The sequence below is a fragment of the Lissotriton vulgaris genome, chromosome 1_1 (assembly GCF_964263255.1).
Source record: "Lissotriton vulgaris chromosome 1_1, aLisVul1.2, whole genome shotgun sequence".
Classification (NCBI taxonomy): domain Eukaryota; kingdom Metazoa; phylum Chordata; class Amphibia; order Caudata; family Salamandridae; genus Lissotriton; species Lissotriton vulgaris.
The window spans coordinates 15,355,211-15,381,228 of NC_141685.1; the positions used below are offsets into that span (position 1 = coordinate 15,355,211).

Below are 26,018 nucleotides of genomic sequence, written 5' to 3' on the forward strand. Positions count from 1 at the left end.
CCGCGCTGTCCAGCAAGGTCAGAGCCCACGTCAGATTCCGAAGCCGCGTTCTCACTATCTGGGGCATATCGATGCGCCGTTAAGGCTGCGACCTTCTTCTTGGCAAACTGCGGTCTCTTGGGCGTAGAGTCGTCCCGCTGATCCCCTCCACTCCGCGTGCGGGGCTGACCACGTCCTTGCTGGCCACCCCGGCCCCTGCCGCCCCCTCCACCACCGGTTGACGGAGCCGATGAGTCCTGAAAGGAACGAGGAGAGCGTTGGTCAGAAGCCTGAAATCTATCAGGCGATTTAATCGTCGCGCGATCGCGCAAATCATAAACTCGATCTGACTGCGCAGGTTGTGAAGGCGCCGGACTAGAAACCTGTGTCTGCTGTTGTTGTTGCTTACCCTGATTCTGCTTTTTAGGCCAATTTTGTTTTTTGGACTTGGGTTGTCCACCCGTTTCCGAAGACTGTCCCTGGGGCTGCTTCTTCTCTTTTTCAGAAAAAGCCTTTACACCCTTAGAAGTGCGGCCAACCATTTTATAAGCCGCCACAATAATTCTTGCTAGCTGACGGGGTTTCTCGGCATTAATTAATTAATTAATTGCAGGTTTATATAGCGCTAGGATCGACTCCCGGAGGAGTATCTCCGTGCTTCGACCGCTGCGAAACCCTTCCTGGCTTCCCTGAGAGATGGTCCCTTAATGGGTATCTCCAGGGTGAGACCAGGCATCCCCGGCGGTCTGGTGGGGCCGTTAGTGAAGATGAGGCAAGCTAATGCCCAGAGTTGCCGAGTGTGATCGCTGATCAGAGTGGGCACCGAGGCGAGAGAATTATCGAGTCCGCTGACCCTGGTCCAGAAACCTGCCGCGTCGGGAATCGAACCCTGGTCCCGGGCCGTCCTCTGCTCTCGGGTCTGCCGCCTCTAACCAGTGAGCCACACTACTTCGGGAATTAACGCCAGAGCATTGGCCACCTGAAAGTTCACTGCATCCCCCTTGACATTTGCAAGGATAAGACCGCAAACTGTCTCAAACGAGCCGCTCAGGCGCATACCTAATTCAACCGCCGACTCCGGTCCGTGATCATCCTGAACACGTTTAAGGACCGCAGAAAGGTTTGACACAGACGGGGTGCCATAGCACCTCGAGTAAACCGCTGCAAAAGTCTTACCCCATGTTTCACAGTCAGCAAGTTCAGGGGCTAAATCTTTTGGTAAACTAAGCGTAAGAATCCGGTGTTTTTCACCTGGAGTCGTATTAGGAAACACAGCCTCCAGCTGGTCGAATTTCTCGGCAAGCCAGTAAGGAAAATCATCCTTATCCTGGGGCTTCTTGCCCATAACGGAATTCACCAAGACAGGACTGATTTTCAAACCAGCCTGTTCTGCTCGAAGCTGCGCACCTGCGGGGGCTGCGCCATGAACATTACGACCAATGTAATGAACAAGCGCCCTAATCACTCCAACCGCGACTTCATGAAGACGCCGCAGGTCAGCTACACTACAAGTAGCGCGATTAGGGTGAGGAGTAAATCCACCCAAAGCGGGCCAATTTGTGCCCGGAATGGACAAAGGACCTAACCTCGGAGCCGTTAAAGAATGGGGTAGGGTGCCACCAAACCAAACTCCATGCTGCCAAGCATCGATAGGTACTTCCAGTGCCCTGTACGGAGCATAAGCCGCCGGTACAGCTGAGGCCGTGTATGAATGGAAGACACCCGAATTAGCGTCCACTTCCGGAAATGTCACCCAGGAATAAAACAATTCGTACGGGTACGCATGTTCCGCACTCACCACTAGAACCACAGCCAAGCCTTCCACAGGGACATTATATGCCCGCAAGTGGTCGCGAACCGCGACGCGGCTATGCTGCAGTATGTCCACGGCCATGGTAGCACAGGAAGAGAAAAAAGACAAAGAACACTTTGTAGCACAACTGGGTAGTAATTCAAAGAAACCGTTTTTAGAAGAATTCAAGCTTGAAAAGACCTATTTAAAAAATAGGTAGGTTTTTCCGACACCACCGTTTACCGGAAACGGGAATGAAGGTGTCAAGGTTTGAATGATATACTACTCGAGTGTCATGATATAAGGCCAACAACGTACGGGAGCCATGTAGCAGGGTTTCCGTTCTCCCACAGAACTGTGCATAGAGATCTAGAACCTTAGTGAGTTAGGATGATCCAAAACTCATCTCAGTGTCAGAAATCCCCTTACCTAGCTAGCTACAGTGTCTCATGGATCATTATGAAATGATCCATGTCTTAGACAAACCAGAACATGATCTTTAGAATACCTCAGGAATCGTGGAACACATGAACACTCTTTCGTTATATAATCATTTCAAACCAAAACTGAGAGTCAAAGAACACAAGTGCAAGTTTGAAATATTTATTATTCAATGCAAAGTTCTCAAACGCAGTATCTTGTATAATACCAAAATGCAGATTATAAAAATCAGAGTCAGCAGCATAGTCACTAATCCATAGTAAGCAAAAGGTGATAGCATGTTACAATGCAAAATCTATAGAAATCTATATCACCTATATTTCGCGCACCCTATTTAGCATATTATTTTATATCTAAGAAGGTCTCATTCGGGCTTTAGCAGGGCGGCCCCATACCTCTAAATGTCAGTAGGAGTAGATCACATCAACAGCTACCAGCTCTCTTCATGCGCAGCACCAAGTGTCTACGTTCATTCCCTGTAACTCTATCTTAAACCCGCGTAGAGCCCAAAATGTTGGCATCAACATTATTTGTGTTATGTCTAATGTGGTGCGAGGATCAGGCCTCCCAGCAACCTTGTGTTAGGTTATTCTTAGAGTGTGCAGCTCTCAGTGTGCAGACAGTTGTACCAAGTGTACCAGGCAAAGCTGATAGCATAGTAATAACATATTATTCTCAAATAAATCACATCACCGCTTCTAGGGTGAAAGCGACAACAACAAGTAGGTGTCGTGTGCAAAACTGAAGCCGAAGGAAAAATGGCTGTTTAAACATGTAATACACTCATGCTAACTTAACGCAATATATGTAACGACGTATCCATGACACTACATAGAAAAAGCACTGCTGGCAATAGTATCCTCCATGCCAGCAGTGCACATCCACGACATGTAGTAGACAATATTCCCCTAGGCGAGCTACTCAGGATCAAAAGAATATGCAGTACTGAAAAAGATCTTGAAGACTGCACCATGGAAGCCCTGGATAGGTTCAGACAGAGGGGCTATCGTGAATCTGTTCTGAAATTGGCAGTGCAGAAAGCCAAAAGCAGAACCCGTGATTCCCTGCTTGACCTAACCCATAACAAAGAGTCAGTGAGTGTTCTTGATGATAATACCGAGGCACCGAGACTTATAACTGCCTATAGTAGACAAGCCAGACAAATCAGGTCCATTGTAACACGGAGATGGTTGGTTTTGAAAACAGATTTGGTGTTAAAACCAAGATTGCCCAACAGTGCTACTGTGACCTTTCGGAAGGGCCCTTCCCTTAATATCTGTCATGATTTCCCTGAACTTAGGAAAAAAGAGGAGTGGATGAAATCCCGGTTTGGGTTCAAACGCTGTACCTCCTGTAGGGCGTGCAAATTTGGTAAAACAACCACCCAATATTACACACCTTTTAGCCCTGACCCAGCTAACATCAAGGGTCAGTTCACTTGCAAGACTGAATTCGCTATCTATGTCCTGACATGCACATGTGGTCTTAGATATGTCGGAAGCACACGACAGCCGGTGCATGTCAGGATTCTGCAGCACCTTCGAGCCATCGTGAATAACGATTCTTCATATCCGGTGGCCAGGCATTTTAAAACCAATCACAACAAGCATTGGAAATGCAATAGGTCTCGCAGCATTAGAGTTAGTGCTTTTAGAATTGTTTATGGGTTTTTTTGTAAATCTTTAGCATTTTTGTTTCCTGTAGCCAATGCTAAAGAATAAAAATAAAAAAAAGCCATAAACATTTCTAAAAGCTCTAACTCAAATGCTCCGAGACCTATTGCACTGTGTGAGGGTGAGGGGTTGAGGGTGAGTGAGGGTGAGGGTGAGTGAGGGTGAGTGTGAGTTAGGGTGAGGGGTTGAGGGTGGGTGAGGGTGAGGGGTTGAGGGTGAGTGAGAGTGAGGGTGAGTGAGGGTGGGTGAGGGGTTGAGGTTGAGGTGTTGAGGGTGAGTGAGGGTGAGGGCGAGTGAGGTGTTGAGGGTGAGTGAGGGTGAGGGCGAGTGAGGTGTTGAGGGTGAGTGAGGGTGAGGGTGAGGGGTTGAGGGTGAGGGTAGGTGAGGGGTTGAGGGTGAGTGAGGGTGAGGGTGAGTGAGGGTGGGTGAGGGGTTGAGGTTGAGGTGTTGAGGGTGAGTGAGGGTGAGGGCGAGTGAGGTGTTGAGGGTGAGTGAGGGTGAGGGCGAGTGAGGTGTTGAGGGGGAGTGAGGGTGAGGGTGAGGGGTTGAGGGTGAGGGTAGGTGAGGGGTTGAGGGTGAGTGAGGGTGAGGGTGAGTGAGGGTGATGCTGAGGGGTTGAGGGTGAGTGAGGGTGAGAGAGTGAGGGTGAGTGAGGGTGAGAGAGTGAGGGTGAGTGAGGGGTTGAGGGTGAAGGGTTGAGGGTAAGTGAGGGTGAGGGTGAGTGAGGGTGAGGGGTTGAGGGTGAGTGAGGGTGAGGGGTTGAGGGTGAGTGAGGGTGAGGCGTTGAGGGTGAGTGAGGGTGAGTGAGGGTGAGGGTGAGTGAGGGTGAGTGAGGGTGAGTGAGGGTGAGTGTGGGTGAGGGTGAGGGTGAGTGAGAGTGAGGGTGAGTGAGAGTGAGGGTGCTGTATCTCTGGGGTAAAAATAAAGGTACACAAATAGATGTTGACAAATAAACAGTTGTCTGTTCCGCCCATCGTATTTTACTTTCGCTTTCTTCGTGGGGAAACTATTTCTAATTCGGGAACGTATTATGTTAAAAAAAAGCACAGCCGCGTCAGACCGGGAAGGCGGAGATGGATTAAAACAAACACAGTACGGCGATGAGTAAGAGCTTTAAAAAACAAATGTGCAGGAGAATACAAAAAATGCAATGTGCAAAGCAAGCAAGCAGTGAAGTTAAAGCATTTGAGACAGGACTGAGAGGCGAAGTCTGTAGCAAGCGGCAAAAGCAAAGAGGACAGGAGTGACACAAAATAAGACTGCAATACAGCGAGGCAGTTCACAGCACTTACAGTCCCATCATAACACACTTTACTAAACTTAATCTATGGGGAGATTAGTATAATGCACTTTGTCAAACGTCTAGAGCAGCCCATGTATTGAAAAATTTGCAATTGAGATTAGGCAATGTGCAATGATTGTATGGTGGGAAGTGACGTAGGCTTGCTGTGTCTCTGGGGTAAAAATAAAGGTACACAAATAGATGTTGACAAATAAACAGTTGTCTGTTCCGCCCATCGTATTGTACTTTCGCTTTCTTCGTGGGGAAACTATTTCTAATTCGGGAACGTATTATGTTAAAAAAAAGCACAGCCGCGTCAGACCGGGAAGGCGGAGATGGATTAAAACAAACACAGTACGGCGATGAGTAAGAGCTTTAAAAAACAAATGTGCAGGAGAATACAAAAAATGCAATGTGCAAAGCAAGCAAGCAGTGAAGTTAAAGCATTTGAGACAGGACTGAGAGGCGAAGTCTGTAGCAAGCGGCAAAAGCAAAGAGGACAGGAGTGACACAAAATAAGACTGCAATACAGCGAGGCAGTTCACAGCACTTACAGTCCCATCATAACACACTTTACTAAACTTAATCTATGGGGAGATTAGTATAATGCACTTTGTCAAACGTCTAGAGCAGCCCATGTATTGAAAAATTTGCAATTGAGATTAGGCAATGTGCAATGATTGTATGGTGGGAAGTGACGTAGGCTTGCTGTGTCTCTGGGGTAAAAATAAAGGTACACAAATAGATGTTGACAAATAAACAGTTGTCTGTTCCGCCCATCGTATTGTACTTTCGCTTTCTTCGTGGGGAAACTATTTCTAATTCGGGAACGTATTATGTTAAAAAAAAGCACAGCCGCGTCAGACCGGGGAGATTAGTATAATGCACTTTGTCAAACGTCTAGAGCAGCCCATGTATTGAAAAATTTGCAATTGAGATTAGGCAATGTGCAATGATTGTATGGTGGGAAGTGATATCTAGGGTCTAACAAAGGCTCGGGCACTATACACTTAAGTGGGATATTTCAGAATGCACATTATTACCAAAACACTCCAGTCACTTTCTGTTTACAGCGGAAACAGGGTGCTTACCCCAAAGTAAGTTGAGAGAAATGCGCTACAACTTAGGTGAATGAGTGACAACAGTAAAGCGCCTCAGTCGGTGGTAAAAGCGCCGACGGCCGCTGCCTGCACCCGGGCCCTCCAGGGCGGTGTCTGGAGACAACTGTCAACAAGAGGCAGGAGAGAAAGAAAACAAGACGGACGGACGGAAGAGAGGGGAGGGGAGGGGGGAGGAGAAATGCGACACGGCGGGAAGGGGAGGGGGCGGAGCGGGTACAATAAACAAGACGGAGGGAAGAGAGGGGAGGGGGGAGAAGTGCGACAGGAGAAATGCGACACGGCGGGAAGGGGAGGGGGCGGAGCGGGTAAACAAAGACGGACGTGCACGCGCTCGCGCTTTTAAGGTCAATGCGCATGCGCATAAGCTCAATGCGCATGCGCATTGACCTTAAAAGTCACGGGCACTGCAAGGAATCGCCACGATTCCTTGCAGTGTGGATAAAGAGTGGATAACTCGCAATACTCTCGCCTTGCTCGATGCGCATGCGCATCGACAGGCGAGACCTAAAAATGATCTACAATGCCTGAACTACTTTGTCATCGCCTCAGTGGACAAGCCTCTGGGGGGTGGCGATAGAGAGAGGATGCTGAGGAGACTGGAGTCTCAATTTATTTTGGAACTAGATAGCAGATTCCCTAATGGGCTTAACACCACGGATGATTTGCATGTTTTCTTGTACATATTCTTCCTTACTATTTCAGGTTAGATGGAGTGCGAGCCTCCAAGCACCTCCATGTTGATCTTTAAAAAAAATAATTGTGTTTACTTACCATTTCCCTTTTTCCCTATCACCTATGGCTTCATGGTTGTTACCATACAAGCTTCCCCTTATTTAATTATTATTTGGGTAGCACTTTATCTTATTTAAATCTTTGGACATAGACATTGGGTACTATATGTGAATTTCTGTTTCCTTACCCACAACTGCTCTGAGAAAATTCAACAGTGGTCTCTCTCCATATTTAGTCCATTATTCCAATTTGGCTTTTGACTTTTGTCCTTACTTGCATTTTAGGCACATACAATGTTGCTGCTATATTATGTTTGATTACCAAAGAACCTTCCCTTTTTGTTTTGCTGCATTGCATTTAATTGTTTACAATATTGCGTAATTTGCACCAAAATGCATCTGTCACTTTATTTGACTATATATATAGTTGTGTAATTTGCACTTTGCATTGGCACTTTATAAGGATATTTAAAATCAAAACCTAATCTTGCTTATTTTAATTCTATTACTTGGGTTCATCTTTAAGATATTGCCTGTATAATGGCAAGAATTTGCACAAACTACATCAGCACTTTACTGTTAATATGTATATATATTTATACATGATTCTTATTATTTGCTTAAACTTGGTAACCCATATATATTTTATAGATTAGCGCAAATTGCACTTTATTGCGTATTTGCACATGGGTAAGGTTTTATCCACAATATTGTATTGGTTTTATGTTAACGTCAGCAAAGCACAACAGAAATGGACTATTTTAGCATTATATGCAGTCACTTTGCCTGATTTGGAATGTTAAGTGTCCGATTTATTATATTTTGGTTTCACAATGCACTTTATAAGGATGAATATAAGGACCATCAAAATGTGGATTTTAACCATTTTATACTGTTTGAAATAGACCCTCGTTGAATGTAGTATGTCCTCAATCTCTATGATCACATGGTGTAATGCAAGAGAAAGAAAAAAATTTCACTTGAAAAAACTGTGGAGCACCAGGTATTTAACTGTGGTTGTCTTGCGAAGGGGTGATGTCGTTGTTTCCGGCGTTGGGGTTGGAGAGCTCTTTAACGATGTTGAAGAGTTCCTTGCTGTTGTGTGCGTTGTTGTCCAGTCGTTCCTTGAATGCGGTTTTCTTGGTGGCGTGGATGAGTTGGTGGTGTTTTCAGGTGGCGAGCTTGAGGGCAGTCATGTTGTCCGGTGTTGGGTCTCTGCGCCATGTTTTCTCGAGGGCTCGGCAGTTCTTCTTGGAGCTCTTGAGTTCGTCGGTGAACCATGGGGCTTTCTTGCTACTGGGTCTGCTAGGCGGGGTCTTCAGAGGGGCGAGGTCATCTGCGCAGTTGCTGATCCACTTCGCGAGGTGGGTGGCCGCCTTGCTTGGGTTCGTTGCGCTGGTGGGAGGGTTTATACTCAGGGAGGTCGCAATCTGGTCGGCTGTGATCTTGTTCCAGCTTCTGCGTGCAACCTGTTGCTGGTGGTGGTGGATCGTGGTCCTTCTGAAGCTGAAGTGGACGCAGCTGTGGTCCGTCCAGTGGAGTCCGGTGGCGTGGCTGAAGGCGATGTCCTTGCTGGATGAGAAGACGGGGTCGAGTGTGTGTCCGGCGTAGTGGGTGGGGGTGGTGACCAGCTGCTTGAGTCCCAGGTTTGCGAGGTTGTCCAGCAGGGTGGTGGTGTTGCGGTCGTTGTTGTTCTCTAGGTGGAAGTTGAGGTCCCCGAGGAGGATGTAGTCAGCGGAGAGGAGGGCGTGCGGGCTGATGAAGTCGGCGATGTCTTCGCTGAATTGTGTGCGTGGTCCCGGGGGTCTGTAGATGAGGGTGCCTCTGAGGGTGGTCTTGGGGTTGATGTGGACCTGGAAGTGCAGGTGCTCGGCGGGTGCGAGGGTGTCGTCGGTGTTGGTCGTGATGCGGATGGTGTTCCTGTGGATGATGGCGATGCCTCCTCCGGTCTGGTTGATGCGGTCCCTTCAGATGATCTTGTAGCCGTCTGGGATGGCGATGGCGATGTCGGGCGCTGAAGAGGCGTTCATCCAGGTTTCCGTGAGGAAGGCGACGTCTGGTGAGGTTGTGTCGAGCAGGTTCCAGAGCTCAATGGCGTGTCTGTGGACGGAGCAGGTGTTGAGCAGGATGCATTTCAGGTGGCTGCTGCTGTTGCTCGTCTTGGTCTTGGTTGGTGCTGGAGTAGTGCTGGTCCGGATGCAGGTGAACTTGCAGGCATTGCAGCAGAAGGGTCCGTGGGTGCGTCTCAGGGTGGCTCGGTAGCATCCTGGGATTCCGCCGGAGTTGAGTGCATTGAGGGTGGCGGCGTCGTACGTCCGGCGGGTGGGCTGGGGTCTGCGGGGGCCAGGGGTCCTGGCGCTGGGCGCGGACGGGCGCAGACGGGCTTACCTTTGGCGCACCTTTGGCGCTCAGTCGGCGCTCCCGCTGCGCGCGTCCGCTGCGCAGTCGCTCTGGGGGCGTCATAAGAAGGGGGACGAGAGGGCGGGTCAGCTGGGTGGTGGGAGCGGCTCGGCCAATGGGCCGGTGGTGGGCGGGGCCTGTGGCGAGCTGCGGCGGGAAACTGGTGAGCGGGCGGCTCTGCTGAGGCTGGGCCGCTTGGGGGGCGAGGGGGGCGTCTGCGGCGGAAAAAGGCGGCAAGGCTGGCAGGCAGGAGCAGGAGGCGGCAGGAGGAGCAAGGGGGTGACCCGGCCTGGTGAGAGGCACAGCGGTCACTATATATATATATATATATAAGACGATCTTTTTGCTGTCATTGTTGATGTGTGTTTGCTGCCTGTAATTTGAAGCCAAGTAAGACTTCTTTGTTGAACATTCATGGTGTTATGCATATTATGTTAATTAAGGGACAGGTTGAAATGTAATTTAACAACACCCATACACATGGTTGTTTAGCAGCAACAATTCTTGGTTCCACAATATGTTGTTACTTTGAACCTTACTATCTCTGTTTCTTGGGCTTCTCTTTAAGTTATGGAGAAGAGAATCAATATAGTTGCTTGATGCTGCAGTTTCTGTCATAGCCTGAACTTCCTAACCCTATCTGGGTTCTATTTCAGACTTTTGTAGACAGGCAGAAGGCTTTAGTTGTTTTTGTTCTCTTGCAGGCAGTCTCTGTTAGCTCACAGAGGAGCCACAATTATGGTGAGTCACTTGCATCAGTAATCCTTATAAACCCCCTTCCGGGCAGTTTGCTTTTGGTCTCGATTCCTATAATGGTCAGTTTATGATCAGGATCAAGTCATGTACAACAATAGCCTTCACACAGTCTATGTTTGGCCTCCCGTGCAATTAGTCTCTCGATTCTCACTGTGTCTCTTGGGTAAAAGGGCTGGCACTGGCATAGCAACTAGCTTGCAGCAAGTGATGGCTCTGGTAATCCTTAGCAAATCCTTTTTTTGTTTAAAGTTTAAAGCGTGAGCAGGGCCTTTAGGTATCAAGTGACTGTGCCATGTCCTCCAGTTATCACAGGCTCACTGATGTTTGCTAAGTGAGTGCCACCTCAGTACCGAATCGAGTGAAATCAGGCAGACCTATAGCATCATTAAATGTATTAGTCCATAGGGCCCTAACTTGAGTTTGATTAACAGGATACTCACAGACGTGGCTGATGTCCCTACCACTGTATTACAAGTCCATTATAGTCTATGGCACTTGTCACACAGTGGAAACCAAATTTGACAGGCGAGCTAAACTCTAAATAAGGCCTTTAATTTTTTTTATGAACAATCCAGACATTTAGTGCTCCAAATACATTTAGATATAAATGGTCAACCTTGTTTTCATAAAAGGATGGAAATTCCAAATGTAACATTGATAATAAGCTTAGTGGTTGTGGTACAGTAACAATTTACCCGTTGAACTGTACTCCACCAGTGTTGAAACAGGGAAGACCTCCTATCAAAATTTTGTATATTTGGCAATACCACTGGGATTCATTGTGTATTTAATTGTATTGTGAAGATAATGGTTGAATATTTCAGTTGAGACGGAGGCTGTATAAAATCGATACCCTTTAACATGTTTGTAGTAAAAGACATATTCAGGTAATACAATTTCATTTTTTATTGTGTGAAGACACAAACTGAAACTCGGCATACAAAACGAGTGCCAAGACATTTGGAATTATAGTGATAAGATCAATAACGAGCAATAAAAAATCATCAGTGTCTCATTCAATAACACCCATCATCGTGACTTAATTAACATAAGGTTTTTGGTTGCAACAATGTAAAAGTACAGCGGCTAGTAAGGATGCAAAATGAGCCAATAGTCAATACGACTTAGTACCGCTTAAGAAATTTTGCGTCAGCGAATCATCCATCCGTCTTGCTGTAGGTGTAATACAGCCATAAACAATAGTTGGAAAAGCTGTCAAGCTGAAACAAATTGCTTTAAATAAATGCATAGTTAAAATGTTCTGCATCCAGTGCCATAATACTCATAGATGATGAAGAGGAACTAGTCTAGACTTATACATGACAAATGGGTCTAGTGCAGCGTTGCTAAAACTGTGGCTCGGGCTGTGGAGTCTGAGCCGATTCTTGGTGGTTCGCAAAAGTTATTTTCCTCTATGTAAGTCATATTTAAAATGATTAGCCCAGGTTGTGCACTACTGCAAATGGGCAGTACAATGTCCCTAAGATACGTTTTAAAAGAAACCTTTACACGTATTCCCAAGCAAAACTCTGGGTGAACCTTCCAGTATTTGTTGCTGCTGTTTTTTTAACTTCACAGAATCTGATCACTATACATGATAGACAACCATAGCATTTATGTGTGACCAGAGCTGCCGATTTTGGAATTGGGGAACCATGTTTGAATCCTGGCTTTGGCTCAACCTCCTTTGATTCTGAACAAAATACTTAATCTACTATGTTTATAATAAAACTAATGTGACCTTCTGTAATGTAATCTCATGATAACGTAAACTGTTTAAATGCCCTTGGGCCGTGTTCACATTATAAAAAACTAAAATATGCACATATATATTGAGTTCACACTGCATCACTAAGCATCATCTTAACACAAAAATAGATGTGAATTCTTACCCCATACTCTGCGCCATAAGGGGTTTATCATGTTTCCTAAAATCATTGGTATCAACTCCAAGATTTTCAGAATCCTTACGATTTTAGTGTATGGATGCCACAGGCCAGCACCCCGCTTGGAAAAGTGTTCCAGCTTCAGACTCCAGTGCAGTTTACCATCTTCCACTTCTATGGGCAGATCATTATCTTGCCCACAATCCAATACTGAAGGGTGTGGTCAAGGTCATGACATTACAAACAATCCATTAAATCTAGGTGGGTTGCCAAAGTTTGTGGTATAAAAACGTTTGGGAAGCACTGGTGTTACTGGATGATAAGCTAGTCTCTAAATTTAGAATTGATCATAAGGAAAAACTGTCTCAAATCACTTTTAAAAGTGTATGGACCCAATGCACTAAGAGACTGGTCACAATTAGAGGTTGCAAGTTGCTAAACCAACATTTTGTGACCCGTTTCTGATTTTGTATCTTATATTTTTTATGTGTGGGAATACACTAGGGCCCAAGGGAACAACTTTTCAAATCGGTTACTACCCATATTGAGGTTTGGGCAGTTGATCAATGGCTTGAGACTAAAATGGCAGCCATAAACTATTGATACATATCATTTTGATTCAGACTGGATTGCAAACCCCATTTTGAGCATCAAAAAAAACTATTCCAACTCGCAAAATGGGTTTATTATGTTGCACAACTCTTGTGTTGCAAACTGTGTGAATTTGTGATTTCCGGATATGGACATGTTTGGACACTGGGCCCCTATTTGCTAAGATGTTTGTCAATATTGGTCAATTTATCAAAAAGGTCTGAAATTACGTACATGTTTAGGGCCTTTATCTTGTTTAGTTAGGACAATAAATTAGTGCTTCAACAAATGAACTAAAAATAGTATCAGTTCATTAGCATTTAACAAACAATTGTCATAAACATGCAAGTCAGTGAAGAAAAAACATTATAAAGCTAATTTGGAATACCGTTGTGCCCATGAGTTAGCCACTAGCCAATAACACCGAGATGAAAATATCAGTTGTCAGCATGCTAGTTCCTAGAAAAAACAAGCCAATAAGAAGAAAAAAAGTATATGTTCACAAAACAAAACATCTCTAAGTGCACAGTAACCATTTTATGTTCATACAACAATATATTGGGCAAGACGTGACAGCTTAAAGCAAATCCACTCAGTTGTCTGCTTTCTTCAAGCGTTCCTGTTCTCCGAATGTTTATTATGGGAATGCCCCATTTTTTTTTCTCAGCTAACTTACTGAGCTTCAATAAAAACCTTATCTCCACTCGATGAAGCTGCAAGAGAAAACAAAATTGGGCAGACTTTATTACACTGAGGTATGACTTTAATTTCTCCTCGGAGTAGCTATTAAATTGCTCCAAGATGTATCTTCCACTACATTCTTCTGCTCTCTAACAGGCGTTTGTCTTGGGGTTCAGTTTTCTTGTACGTTACATTTACTGTGTTGTTTCTTCTGTTTCTCCTTGGACTGAAAGGTAATTGTTCACATCCTTTGCGTTTTGTGACATGCCTCTGCAAGTGTAGAGCTAAAGTCTGGTCTCTGTTATTGGTACTGCAAAACTTTCTTCATCTTTGGATATTTTAAAGTTGCTGGGTATGTTCATAGGCTTACTTTTAATCAAGGTAAGTTTTGGTGTTTGAAAATTAACTAATGGGGTTACCTAAACTTCCTTGCATCCAAATTGCAAAGCTGGACAACATAACAGGATCAGTGAGACTATTTATTGTTGTATTTTGTAATGCACTTGTAATGATCGCTTTATGATTTGCTCTACTATCCAGTAATATTCATTGCGTTCTTCTGACATTCAGACTGATAAGATTTTTCTTTAATGGGTGATTTTGTATTCTCTGAGATGGGATACAGGACAGGAACATTAATGAGAGTCAGAGCCCTCATACAGTTTGAGTCCAGAGTGGGGTTTGTCATGGGTGAGTGGAATTTATCACTAAAGCTTTCCTGACAGTCAGAGCACTGATGAGGCTTTTGGCCAGTGTAGGCTCTTTTGCAGTACGAAAGAGTGATTTTTTCACAGAAGCATTTCCAGTGTTCAGGGACTGATAAGGTGCTTCCCTCGCGTGGGTTCTTTCGTGTTCAGTCAGGTTCTTTCTATGACTAAAGCTTTTGTGGCAAGCAGAGCAGTAGAAAGGTTTATGCCCAGTACGGCTTCTCTCATGCACAGTGAGAAGGGACTTACCCCAGAAGCTTTTCGGGCGTTCGGACCAGTGATAATGTTTTCACGCAGTGTGTTTTCTGTCTTGTAGAGTGAGTTTGCATTTCTGACTGAAACGTTTCTGGCATTCAGAGCACTTATAAGGTTTTTCCCTAGTGTGAGTTCTCTCATGTCGAGCAAGGCTACCTTTAACACTAACGCTCATCTGGCATTCAGAGCAGTGGTATGGTTTTTCCCACAGTGTGGGTTCTCTCATGTTCTGTGAGACTGGCTTTAAGCCTGAAGCCTTTCTGGTATTCAGGGCACTGATAAGGTTTCTGCCCAGTGTGTTGTCTCTCATGTAGAATGAGAATGCCTTTCTGACTGAAGCTTTTCTGGCACTCAGAGCACTTATATGGTTTTTCCCCACTGTGTTTTCTTTTATGGTAAGTGAGACTGACTTTATGACTGAAGCTTTTCTGGCATTCAGTACATTTATAAGGTTTTTCCCCAGTGTGAGTTCTCTCATGTTGAACAAGGTTACCTTTAACACTGAAACTCAGGTGGCATTCAGAGCATTGGTATGGTTTTTCCCCAGTGTGAATTTTCTCATGTCGCGCAAGGCTACCTCTATGCCTGAAGCTTTTCTGGCATTCAGAGCACTGATAAGGTTTCTGTCCAGTGTGTTTTCTCTCATGTTGAGTTAGATGGCCTTTCTGACGGAAGGTTTTCTGGCATTCAGAGCACTTATAAGGTTTTTCCTCAGTGTGAGTTCTCTCATGTCGAGTAAGGCTCTCTTTAACACTAAAGCTCTTCTGGCATTCAGAGCACCGGTATGGTTTTTCCCCAGTGTGAGTTCTCTCATGTCGAGTGAGATTGTCTTTAAGTCTGAAGCTTTTCTGGCATTCAGGGCACTGATAAGGTTTCTGCACACTGTGTTGTCTCTCATGTCGAGTGAGAGTGCCTTTCTGACTGAAGCTTTTTTGGCATTCAGAGCACTTAAAAGGTTTTTCTCCAGTGTGAATTCTCTCATGGTTAATGAGACTGTGTTTCCAACTGAAACTTTTGTGACATTCAGAGCACCAATAGGGTTTACTCCCGGTGTGGGTTCTCTCATGGTGTGTGAGATATATTTTCTTAATGAATCTTTTCGGGCATTCAGAGCACAGATAAGGTTTTTCCCCAGTGTGAGTTCTCTCATGGATTATTAGACTGGGTTTCTGAATGAAGCTTTTCCGGCATTCAGAGCACTTATAAGGTTTTTCCTCAGTGTGAGTTCTCTCGTGTTCAGTGAGACTGCATTTATACCTGAAATATTTCTTGCATTCAGAACACTGGTAAGGTTTTTGCCCCTCGTGTTTTCCACAATGCTGAGGGAGAGAATTCATGACGAAAACTTTTCTGGTAATTTGAGCACTGAAAAGGTTTCGCCCTATTTGTGTTGTTGCATGTTAAGAAATATTTTTACAAATAAAGCTTTTTTGACATTCAGATTACTTAAAGAGTTTTAGCCAGTCTTTATTCTCGTATGTGAGATCAGATTTCTGTCTAAAGAGTTTCTGACATTTAGAGGAGCTGTAAGGTTTCTCCTCAGTGTACATTATCTTAGTGAAATGGAATTGATAACTAATGCTGTACTCATATGTTGGGCACATAAAAGATTTCTTTCTGGAGTTATTGTCTCCAGGTGTGTTTTTTCGTGTGTACACAGCAGATTAAGACTTTCTCTCATTCCAAAGTCCGGACGTGTTTAAATAATTTTCAGCACAAACCTCTCAAAGGGGCTTCACTTGTTATTCCTAACACTAGCATTGAGCCTATTAAAAATTCTGTCTGGACTTGCAGTGTTGTGACCTCTTTACGCAATTTAAGCTTTACCACTGAACCTTTCCAAATGTCTCTCATTGAGTTATGGTCTCCATGCTATGTCTAAATGAAGTCTGTCCGGCAGGTTCACTTTGTGGTGAAGCTTTACTAACATTTTTTTAGAAGGTTATAAAAGACTGACAAAGGTATAGTCTTGATTTATTGTAGGCTGCACATGTGCAATGGCAGGAATATTATATTACACTTTTAACAGTTGCAAAATATTCTCTTCAATGCCCAGTGTGTGGTCCCCAGAGCAGTGGCTAACACCTGAGCACTGGTGGTGTCACGTTTTAACATTCAGCATAACTGAAACAAACGTTGGCAAACTCCAGTGTTTTTGCTCAAAACTGGAAAGGAGCTTTTGCAATGACTTTCTTTTGTACCAGGTGTGTTCTATACCACTTCAGCAGATGAGTCTTGCGACTAAAGTGTATTCACTACCGTTGAGGTGATAGGTCTTTCTGACACAAATTCTCATGTTCTGTGCACAGGTATGGTTTGGATTATTTACTCATTTATATTTCCGAAGTTGTATAACACTAATAACCCACTTTTTAAAATGTTTGTGATGATTGTATTTAGTTACTGAGCAATGTATAGTAAATATAATGAATTCGCAATATCAATTTCACATTCAGTAGGGTTCTCTACTTCTGTTTCCTCCTCGGCTTCTTGGTACTGTTTACTTAGTGGGGCTCTGAGACATGGTCATCTCTTCAACATAAACCACTTCAGTGTGGTGATTTGTGCTGCATGTTATTAAATTACATTTTTTTCTTTTTTATCCATGCTTCAGTGACCTGCAGAATGAAAATAGGAGTTTGTTACTGATTGTAAATTAGCAAAAATACACAATATTTATGAGCTTATTCAATGCAAAATGGTAGCCTTTCGAGACGTGATTAGAGAAGTACGAATGAGTTGAATGTCTGGTTTGGCTGTAAGGACTGTGCATCAAAGTAAAGATAAGGAGCTTAAGGACACTCAAACACAAGTTTTACAAAAGATTACTCCTAAAGTGGAGGGTTTTGTATGCAGAAACTAAAACTACACATACCTTGTAAAGAAATAACACAAGCTTCCAGAGGCATTTAGTGTGCTCAAAATATCATACAAACTGTTGGGTCTTTACATAAGGATGTAGGCATGTGTATGTTTGAATTGACTAAGAAGTTGCTGATTCACTCGAACACTGCTAATCACATATATAGATGCTCATTAAAATAATTCAAGTTTACCTCGTGTGGACAGCATCCCTTCATATACCACCCAGAACGCATGGAAAATCTCAACTGGCTAATTTTTTAGACAACTGATCTGCCTCGTCCTTGAAGTAAACACATCACCATCAAACCAATAAGCTGGGTTCCACCCTTGGGTAGACATTGATCTGCCCTGATGTCCAAGGTAGATGATCTGACAACCCCATTTTGGAAGAATGATATTCCTACACTTCTTCTACTGGGCTTAATTGCCATTTTTGGCACATTTCACCACAATCTCTTACCTCACTGACAGCATGAACATTACCTGGCTTTATTCATTCATGTCAACATCATATCATCATCAAAGCAGAAGGCATACCTCAATGATCAATCATTGCTCCTTTTTGCTCAAGGCCTACCTAAGCCCACGACCCGACTTCAAACATTATAACCAGGGGCCGTATTATGGTAAATTCTCTTTTTCATTGTTTGCGGCAGGCGCACCTTTAAAAAGGTTCTCGGGCACAAACAGTGAAAAGTTGCCCCATTACCATGAATGCACTGCCCCCAGTACAGCTGCGAACTGGTGCTGCCTGGCGGCAGCCCTTTCCTGTGAAAAACACGGAGAGGCTGCTCTACAGCCGGTCCGTGTTTTTACAGTGCGGGCAACTAGGCTGCACTTTTTAAGGGGTTTTGAGATCTCCTTACCGGCGGGTACAGTGAGTGACTGTATCCGCCTGCAAGGGGATGCCTGCGGGTCCATGGGACTCCCTATCCCCCTCCGGAGGGTTTCCATCGGGCGGGGGGGGGAGGCGCCCTGACAGTGTGCCTCCTTTTAGAAGGTGCAATCTCAGTGAGCCTCATGAGGACTTCTTAGCCTCTGCTCCCGCGCTTGTAATATGGCATAGGCGCAGAGGCAAAGGGATTCCCTCATTTGCATCCAAATGAGGAAATGCCCCCTGTATACATCACTGGCACTTTATGTGCGCAAGTGCTATTGGTATTACAGAAGGCGACACACTTACGTCTGCGGCCCCCTTCTGTAATACCAAGGTGCTCAGAGGGCAGGCAAAGCGGGTGCATCGCCTGTTGCACCCCCGGGGCACTTTATGTAATACGGCCCCTGATGTGCTGCAGCCAGCCAGATGACACACCAATTCCTCTGAAACTGGAGAGTCTGAGCTGTCTGAATAGCTCAAGTCTAGATGACTATGTTCAAGGCGTTGATCAATGGATGTGACTATTGAAGTTAAACTCAACTCATCCACAACAGAGATCCTCACATGCAGACACTGGGAGAACTACCATCCTCTACGTTGCTCAGACCTCAGGAAGCTAGAGTAACTCTCAAAAGATCAACAGAAGTAAGGAACATTGGAGTGCTCATGGATTTCCCAGGCTCAGAGAGTAAACCAAATGATGAGAAGCAAGTTTTATCCTATTCGAACCATAAGACTAATCTACCCTCAGCTAGGATTCCCACAGAAGGTCCAGGTGACCACGCATCATCCTATCACATCCTGATTTTGCGAATAGACTCCACTACGGAGCTTAACTCTCCCTACCAATAATATTACAAAGTTATTAAAACACAGTAGCTACACAAAAGCTACCGGCACATCTATGTGACCACATTTCACCGGACAGAAAATCTCTTCACTGGCTTCACATCCTTAGGGATTGACCTTCGATGATTCTCTGCTTAAAGGACATGGCTTGCAGCTATTATCTGCAGCTATTATCTATTGCACTAGCTCTTTATCACTCTCAATTTGGGTTCCTGCATTGGCACTTTGCTACAACTGAACGTTAGCTCAGTTTATTGTGATGCACTTACCCGTGAGTGTATTTCTAACTGACTTGAGATTTTACCATTGTCAAACCCTTGAAACAGGAAGTGCTTCTCAATATGTGACAGTGACTTTAGACAATATTGCCAGACAGCACTTTTAAATGTACTTTGTGCTGCTATTATTATCCTTAGCACCAGCACTGTCATTGTCACTGTCAATGCAGATTTTTCCAAGTGCACTTTGTTATAACAAAACACCTGTTTTCCATATTGTGATGTTCTTATCGGTGAGTGCATTTCTATTTGACTTGAGATTTCAAACCACTTGTATGTTTTAAATAGCTGTAACCGTTTTAACTAACCATACATAAACTGACATAAAAATTTCACTGGAGCAGTTGTCTGCCCCAGCATTATCGTCAACGGCAAAAGGTAAAGTAGGCGCTTGCCCTAGGTGAGGGCATTAATTAGGCTCTCGTGCCTGTCTCCTGTTGATGAAAGGCTGTTGTTTCTCTATGTATTGCACCTTGCACTTTGCTCTCATTAGGCTCTGCAGCTGTTGCCTACACTAGCAGGTTCGGCAATTGTAATATGCTTGAAAGTCATTTTGACTTGTATTTTAAGATATCTAACTTGATTACTGTTTGGAATGGTACATTGCTTAATGTGAAAATGCTTTGAAAGCCATCTGACTGCGAATTTTAACACTGTACATGTTATTGTTAATTGTAATTGTTTTAGGTAACCAAACAATACAATTATTATTATTAATGCATAGAGCCATCTGTGGTAAAGAATCATCCACTTTACAAGCTCAAAAGATGTGCACAGAACACAACACTCTGGTCTACACTGGCGCCATCACATCATTTACAAGAAGAATGCATGGGGAAAACCTCCGCTTCCCTACAGGCAGCTAAGCTCCGGCTCTCATGTCCAAGAACCATCAACAACCACCTGTAATCCAGAAAGACAGTGAAGACCTGCCACTTCGCAAAGTAAAACCATAAGGGCTCGGCCGAGTCAACTCTCATGAAAAGGATGGAGAATGACAGCGCACATGCTGCACTGGCTAGATCCTGCAGGGCACAAGCCAGGGCTGTACTTTACCCATGAAGCTCACATGAAGCTGGCGTGAAGTCCATATACCTGCTCTGGAGCAAGCAGTTGGTGAGACCCAGGCCATCAACTGTGCTGATTTCTTTCACTTGTATGCTGAACGGTCTATAACTAGCTAAACCTCACTTTTGGGAAAAGTAGAACTGCTGGTGTCTCCATGAACTCGACCACAGGGTAACGTTGTAATTACAGTTGTAATTATTGTACTGTTCTAGAGCTCTGTTGAAATGTAATTAAACTGCTTCCAAGAATGTGACCACTCAAAATGAGAACTGCTCCACTATTAGTTCTTGTTAGTGGTAAAGTATAAGAGAAGCAATAAAACCTATGTTCGTTCCCTACTACTGGCATTGATGTTTTCACTCAAGCATTTAAAAATACGACAATGATAAAGGACTTAATTTATTTGATAAATGCTGGTAAACTGCTATCACTAGAACATGATCCCAAATCACCGATATCATAAATTAATTTAAAACTAATTCAAGGTATTGAGCCAACCGAAACAAAACTTTGAATTGAAATTCCCATAGCTTTGCAAATTATAGAACAAGTTACTTACCTTTGGTAAGAGACATATATTAGTTATAGATTCCTCACCTTAGAATTACCCCCAGGCATCAGACTGGATTCGGAGAATTTTTCTTCAACAGTACCTCTGCGCGTCGGTAGGTGGCGTCGTGATCGCCGGAATGATTTTGCGGTATCTACTTAGACGACACGCCTGTGCACTGATGTCAGTTCTTTACACAACATTCCATGCCAGAAGCGCCGAGCCATGCAAGACACTGACCACTGGTGTACAAAACTAGGGCCCTGAAAGAAAGTCCTTTACCCGGTAAGTCCGTTCGCAGAATAGGGAGGACGGGTGGGGCAGAGAGGAATCTATAACTAATATACGTCTCTTACAGATATATCGTTATCGAGGGTAAGTAACTTGTTGATCTGAAAGAGCTGAAAGAGACTATTAGTTATAGATTCCTTACCTTAGAATAGATACCCCAGCAATACCAACCCCGGCGATGGGTCTGCAAACTAAGTTCATAGCAGAACGTTCTGGAGAACTGAACGTCCAAAGAAGCTGTCTCTCCGGACTTGGCTGTCCAGACAGTAGTATTAAGTGAACGTGTGCAATGAAGCCCACGTGGCTGCCTGGCAGATGTCATGAAGGGAAACTCCAATTCCCAAAGCTATAGTGGCTTCCATTGCCCTGGTGGAATGGCCGTGCATCCCTATTAGAGGTTCCTTTTTCAGCAAGCAAATCAAGAGATGATCTTCTTTCACACGGCCCAACCTTTCTTGGCGCCCACATAGCCAACAAAGAGCTGATCATCCACCCGGAATAGTCTTGTGCGATCCAGTTAAAAGGAATGCGCATGTTTTGGATCCAGACGGTGGAGCCTCTCCTCTTCTTTAGAAGGATGCCGGAAGAAGTTGGGCAAAGTGATGGTCTCTCCTATGTGGAAAGAGGTAACCACTTTGGGAAGATAGGAAGGCTTAGTGCGAAGGACAACCTTGTCTGGATGAACAGCCAGGAAAGGAGGTTTAGAAGAAAGAGCCTGAAGCTCACTCACCCTGTAAGCAAAGGTGATAACAACCAGAAAGGCAGGTTTGAGGGTCAAACGTCTGAGAGGAAAAATTATGTAGCAGCTTGAAAAGGGCGCACATAAGGTAATTCTAAATAAGGTTCAAGTCCCACTGGGGCATTACAAAAGGAATAGAAGGAAACAAGTGAGTAATGCCCTTAAGGAAGTGATTTACAATAGGAACTTGAAAAGAGAAGGCTGAACAGGAAGGCGAAGAAAGACGAAATTGGACGAAAGATTGCTTTTAAGAGTGCCCAGAGCAGAGCCCTGCAGGGTCAAAGAAAGAATGAAGCGAAGAACCTCTGAAAGAGGGGCAGAAAGGGGATCCACAGCCTTTGCTACATCATGCCACAAAGTTGTTCCATCTACAGGCATATACCGTTTTGGTGGAGGGACGCCTGGCTGCCAAGATAACGTTACAGACTTCAGGCGGAAGGTCGAAAGCTGTCAATTGCTGCCGCTCAATCTCGACGCAAGGAGGCGGAGGCTGGACACGTTCAGGTGGAGGACTGTCACTGTGCTGCTGCGAGAGAAGATCCTCGCAAAGAGGCAGTCGGATCGGAGGATCGATGGCCATGTTCAAAGGCTTAGGATACCAGACTCTTCGTGCCCAGTCTGGAGCTATAAGAATAACTTGGGCCGGGTCACGCTTGATCTTCTTCACCACTCTGGGCAGAAATGGTATAGGCAGAAAGTCATATAGAAAAACGCAACACCATTGACGACGAAAAGCGCCGCCTAGCGAGTTGACGCCTTGAAAATTCCAGCACCCAGAACTGCTGACATTGCGCGTTCTCTTCAGTGGCGAATAGCTCTAACCAAGGCTCTCCCCACTGCTGAAAGAGACTTTGCACCACCTCTGAGTGAAGACGCCAATCGTGATCCATCATGCACCTGGGGCTGAGCTCTTCAGCCCTGGCTTTCAGTGAACCTGCTAGGTGTTGAACCACCAGGGATATGCCCTGATGTTCCAGCCATGTCCAAAAGCAGAGAGCTTCCTGACATAGGGTCCACAACCCCATCCCGCCCTGTTTGTTGCAGTACCACAGTGGTGTTGTCTGTGAACACCTGCACTACCCTTCCTTTGACAGAAGGAAGGAATGTCAGTCAGTCAGTCAAAGATACTTTGTTCGGTAGCCAAGAGCCATAAAAGTTAACATTTTAAAAAGTCATAATTCATTGAAAGACATTAATACATACCAACTTAGGTCACAATAAAAGTTTTAAAAACGCCTGAACAGAGCAATAAAAGGGCATCCGGCTTTACTATTTCATCAATCATGTATAAATCTACACAGTGCACCAATATAAAGTGCAAAAGCGCTAAATATAAAACCAAAGGTTATAAGGACTATCTCATAAAGTGCACATTAGGTGAGAAAACAGACTCAGAGAGAACGGAGTCTGGGGCGGCTATCAGCTGCCAGCATTCGTCTCTGTTCTCCAGGCCCTTCCAACTTGACTGCTGCCGGGGTTGAACCATGGCCTGTGTTGCGGAGTGTGCGAGGGCCTGAGTGTTGGGGCTGAGGTGCCCCCAGAGTTTGCCTGTGACCTTGCACTGCGGCCTTGTGCAGCTGATAAGGGCCTGTCCTGCAGACCTTTCTCTTCCCCCTCTGCCGCCATTGGTGCATGACCGTGGTGCGCACCCCATGCGGCCTGAAGCACAAGCCGGTGGCTGGAAGATCGCTCTAGTGCATACCAGTGATTGTGCCCCGGCCCCCCAAAGACTTTCTAGAACTAAGTGCAGCTACTGGTGCTTTTACTCCTGTTATTACAACCTGGCCATTACATCCTGCACTGGGGGGCTCTGCAAGGGAGTTCTACATCCACCATTGCGGGGGGCCGCGGCTCAAAGGCAGCCCTCCATGCCAAACTAACGAGATTTGCCTGGGACAGGGGTTCTGGTTAGAGCCCTAAAGGCAGATCCACTGCTCCTGACAAACCTGAATCCGGCAGAAAGAAGACAGACCCGACGTTGCAGGACATCCTTGACACAATTACCACCGTCCGCACGTCTCTGGAATCACGGATAGATACGGTCTCCACAGAGGTGTCTCTCATCAGGGAGGATATGCGCACTATGAACTCCCGCCTCAAGGATGTTGAAGTAAAGGCAACCTCCTTGGTATAGGACACGTCTGAGCTGCAGAAGAAGGTGGAAGACCTACAATGACACGTCGCTAACCTGGAAGCGCAGTTGGACGATTATGAAGAGCGCTCCAGGCGAATCAACGTCCGTATAATTGGTGTGCCTGAATGCGCAGAGGGGCCGTCTGCAGACCTCTTCGTGGAAGAGTTGATCACCAACTACCTCAAACCACGTGGACTTTCTAACTTCTTCTCGGTGGAGCGGGCACACCGGGTGCCTGGTGGCTGACTGTGGCCTGGGGCCCCTCCACGGCAGCTCCTCGCACGTATCTTTAACTTCTGCGACCGAGAAGTCATCCTGCAGTGTAGTGTGCCTGCTCCGCCCCGCCAGTGGAATTTCGATACAGTCGCATAACCTTTTTCCCAGACTTCACCCTCAAGGCACAACAACAACAACAAAGTTTCCTGGAGGTTAAGAAGGCGCTTGGCGACAAGGGTGTGAAGTATGCAATGATGTTCCCAGCCAAGTTGAGAGTGGAATCGGAGGGGAAATCCTGGTTTTTCACCACTCTGGAGGGGGCCTGGGACTGGCTGGAGGGATGGCGAATGGCCGGCCGGCCGGCCGACGTAACCACCATGCCCGGGGTGCGAGGATGGACGATGATACCCCAGCTTCCAGTGGAGGCTCGCCACATATGGACTTGTCTGAGGCGGCGGGTGGTGCCGACTAACTGTTCTGTATAATTTCTTTGGGTGGCAGGCGTCACACTCTGGTTGGACAGTGAAGGTCGGGGTTTGATCTCAATGCTCATGTTGCATCAGATACGCGTCCTCAGAAGGTAGACGGTCCTAGCTGTTCTTATGGTCTGGAACTCAGGCCTGCTCCCCAGTACACCATGTGTGAGGATGTGGAGCATGTGCTCAGCCCTTGACAGTGTTTTTTGCTGCAAATACGTTTGGCTGCTTTGGTTCAATATTGAGACATATTCTATTTTCCTGGGGTTGTGTGCTTGGTTTGGCCCTACGGTCCCGCAAGTTCTAGCAAGGGTAGGCGATAGGCACACAACTCTGCTAGTTGGGGGGCGGGATGTTGTGTTACCGACAAGCAGGGAGGCAGGGTGGGGATTCAGGGACTGCAAGTTGGGGTTGGGGGGAGAGTGGGGGCAGATTGGTTTGGGGTGTTCTTTTTGGCAATGTTTTTATTTGGTCATGTTTTCTCCATAGGACCTCGAAACCAAGATGACGGACGGGCGGTTAGTTTTATCCCTTTTGGTCGCAGTATTATTGGGATTGTTGGAATCTCATGTATGCCATTTGTCTTTGTTTGTGTTTTGTTTCACACCGGTACAAGATGAAGTCCACCTCTTCATTGCTCTCATCCATTCACTGGCCATTGGCGTTTGGGGCACCCACCCCAGTTGCACACACCCCTGCTTAATTATCCACCATTACTTATTCCCGACTAGTTGGACGTGATGGCGTGTGGTCTAACACTTAATTTGTCCACTTGGCATGTTAACGGATTGGGTGATAAAATCAAATGGGGAATTGTGTTACAATACACTAAGCACAACAAGCTTGACCTGGTGTTGTTATTGGAGACACACTTGATTGGCAACTCCTGTGGCGCCCTGAACAGGAAATTATTCAAAATGGTGGTCCACTCTGGTTTTACCTCGGGCTCCAGGGGGGTGGGATTTTGCTTCAGAAGGGCTGCCCCTACATCATTCATAACTCTAGGACTGACCCTCAAAGCAGATATGCCGCGGTCTTGGGCAACTGGGAAGGGCGTGTTATTAATGCTGTTTCTGTCTATGAGAGACTACAGAGCTTGATGCTACCTGATGTAGGGACCCATTTGCTGGACTTGCCGCTTGGGGTGTTGGTCTTGAGCGGGGACTTCAATCTCACCTTGGATGGTTCTTTGGACCGTCTTCCACCCTGGGGAGATCCATCAAGGGGTTCACAATTGTCCGAGTTCGCGAATGCTCTGGGGGTGATGGATATTTGGCAGTGGTTTAACCCATCATATACCCGCTTTATGTTCCAATCCGGGGAACATGGCAGTCAGTCGAGAATAGACTATTTATTCACTCATGCCCATGATGTTCAACT

General features: G+C 45.4%; 1 pseudogene across 1 annotated transcript; it reads right to left on the reverse strand.

Annotated features, from left to right (window-relative positions):
* Positions 1–13,733: 13,733 nt before the first annotated feature.
* On the reverse strand, positions 13,734–16,204 carry LOC147736970 (uncharacterized; annotated as a pseudogene). The gene has a single exon (XR_015308302.1). The product of XR_015308302.1 is annotated as an uncharacterized LOC147736970 (transcript).
* Between the last annotated feature and the right edge of the window lie 9,814 nt (positions 16,205–26,018).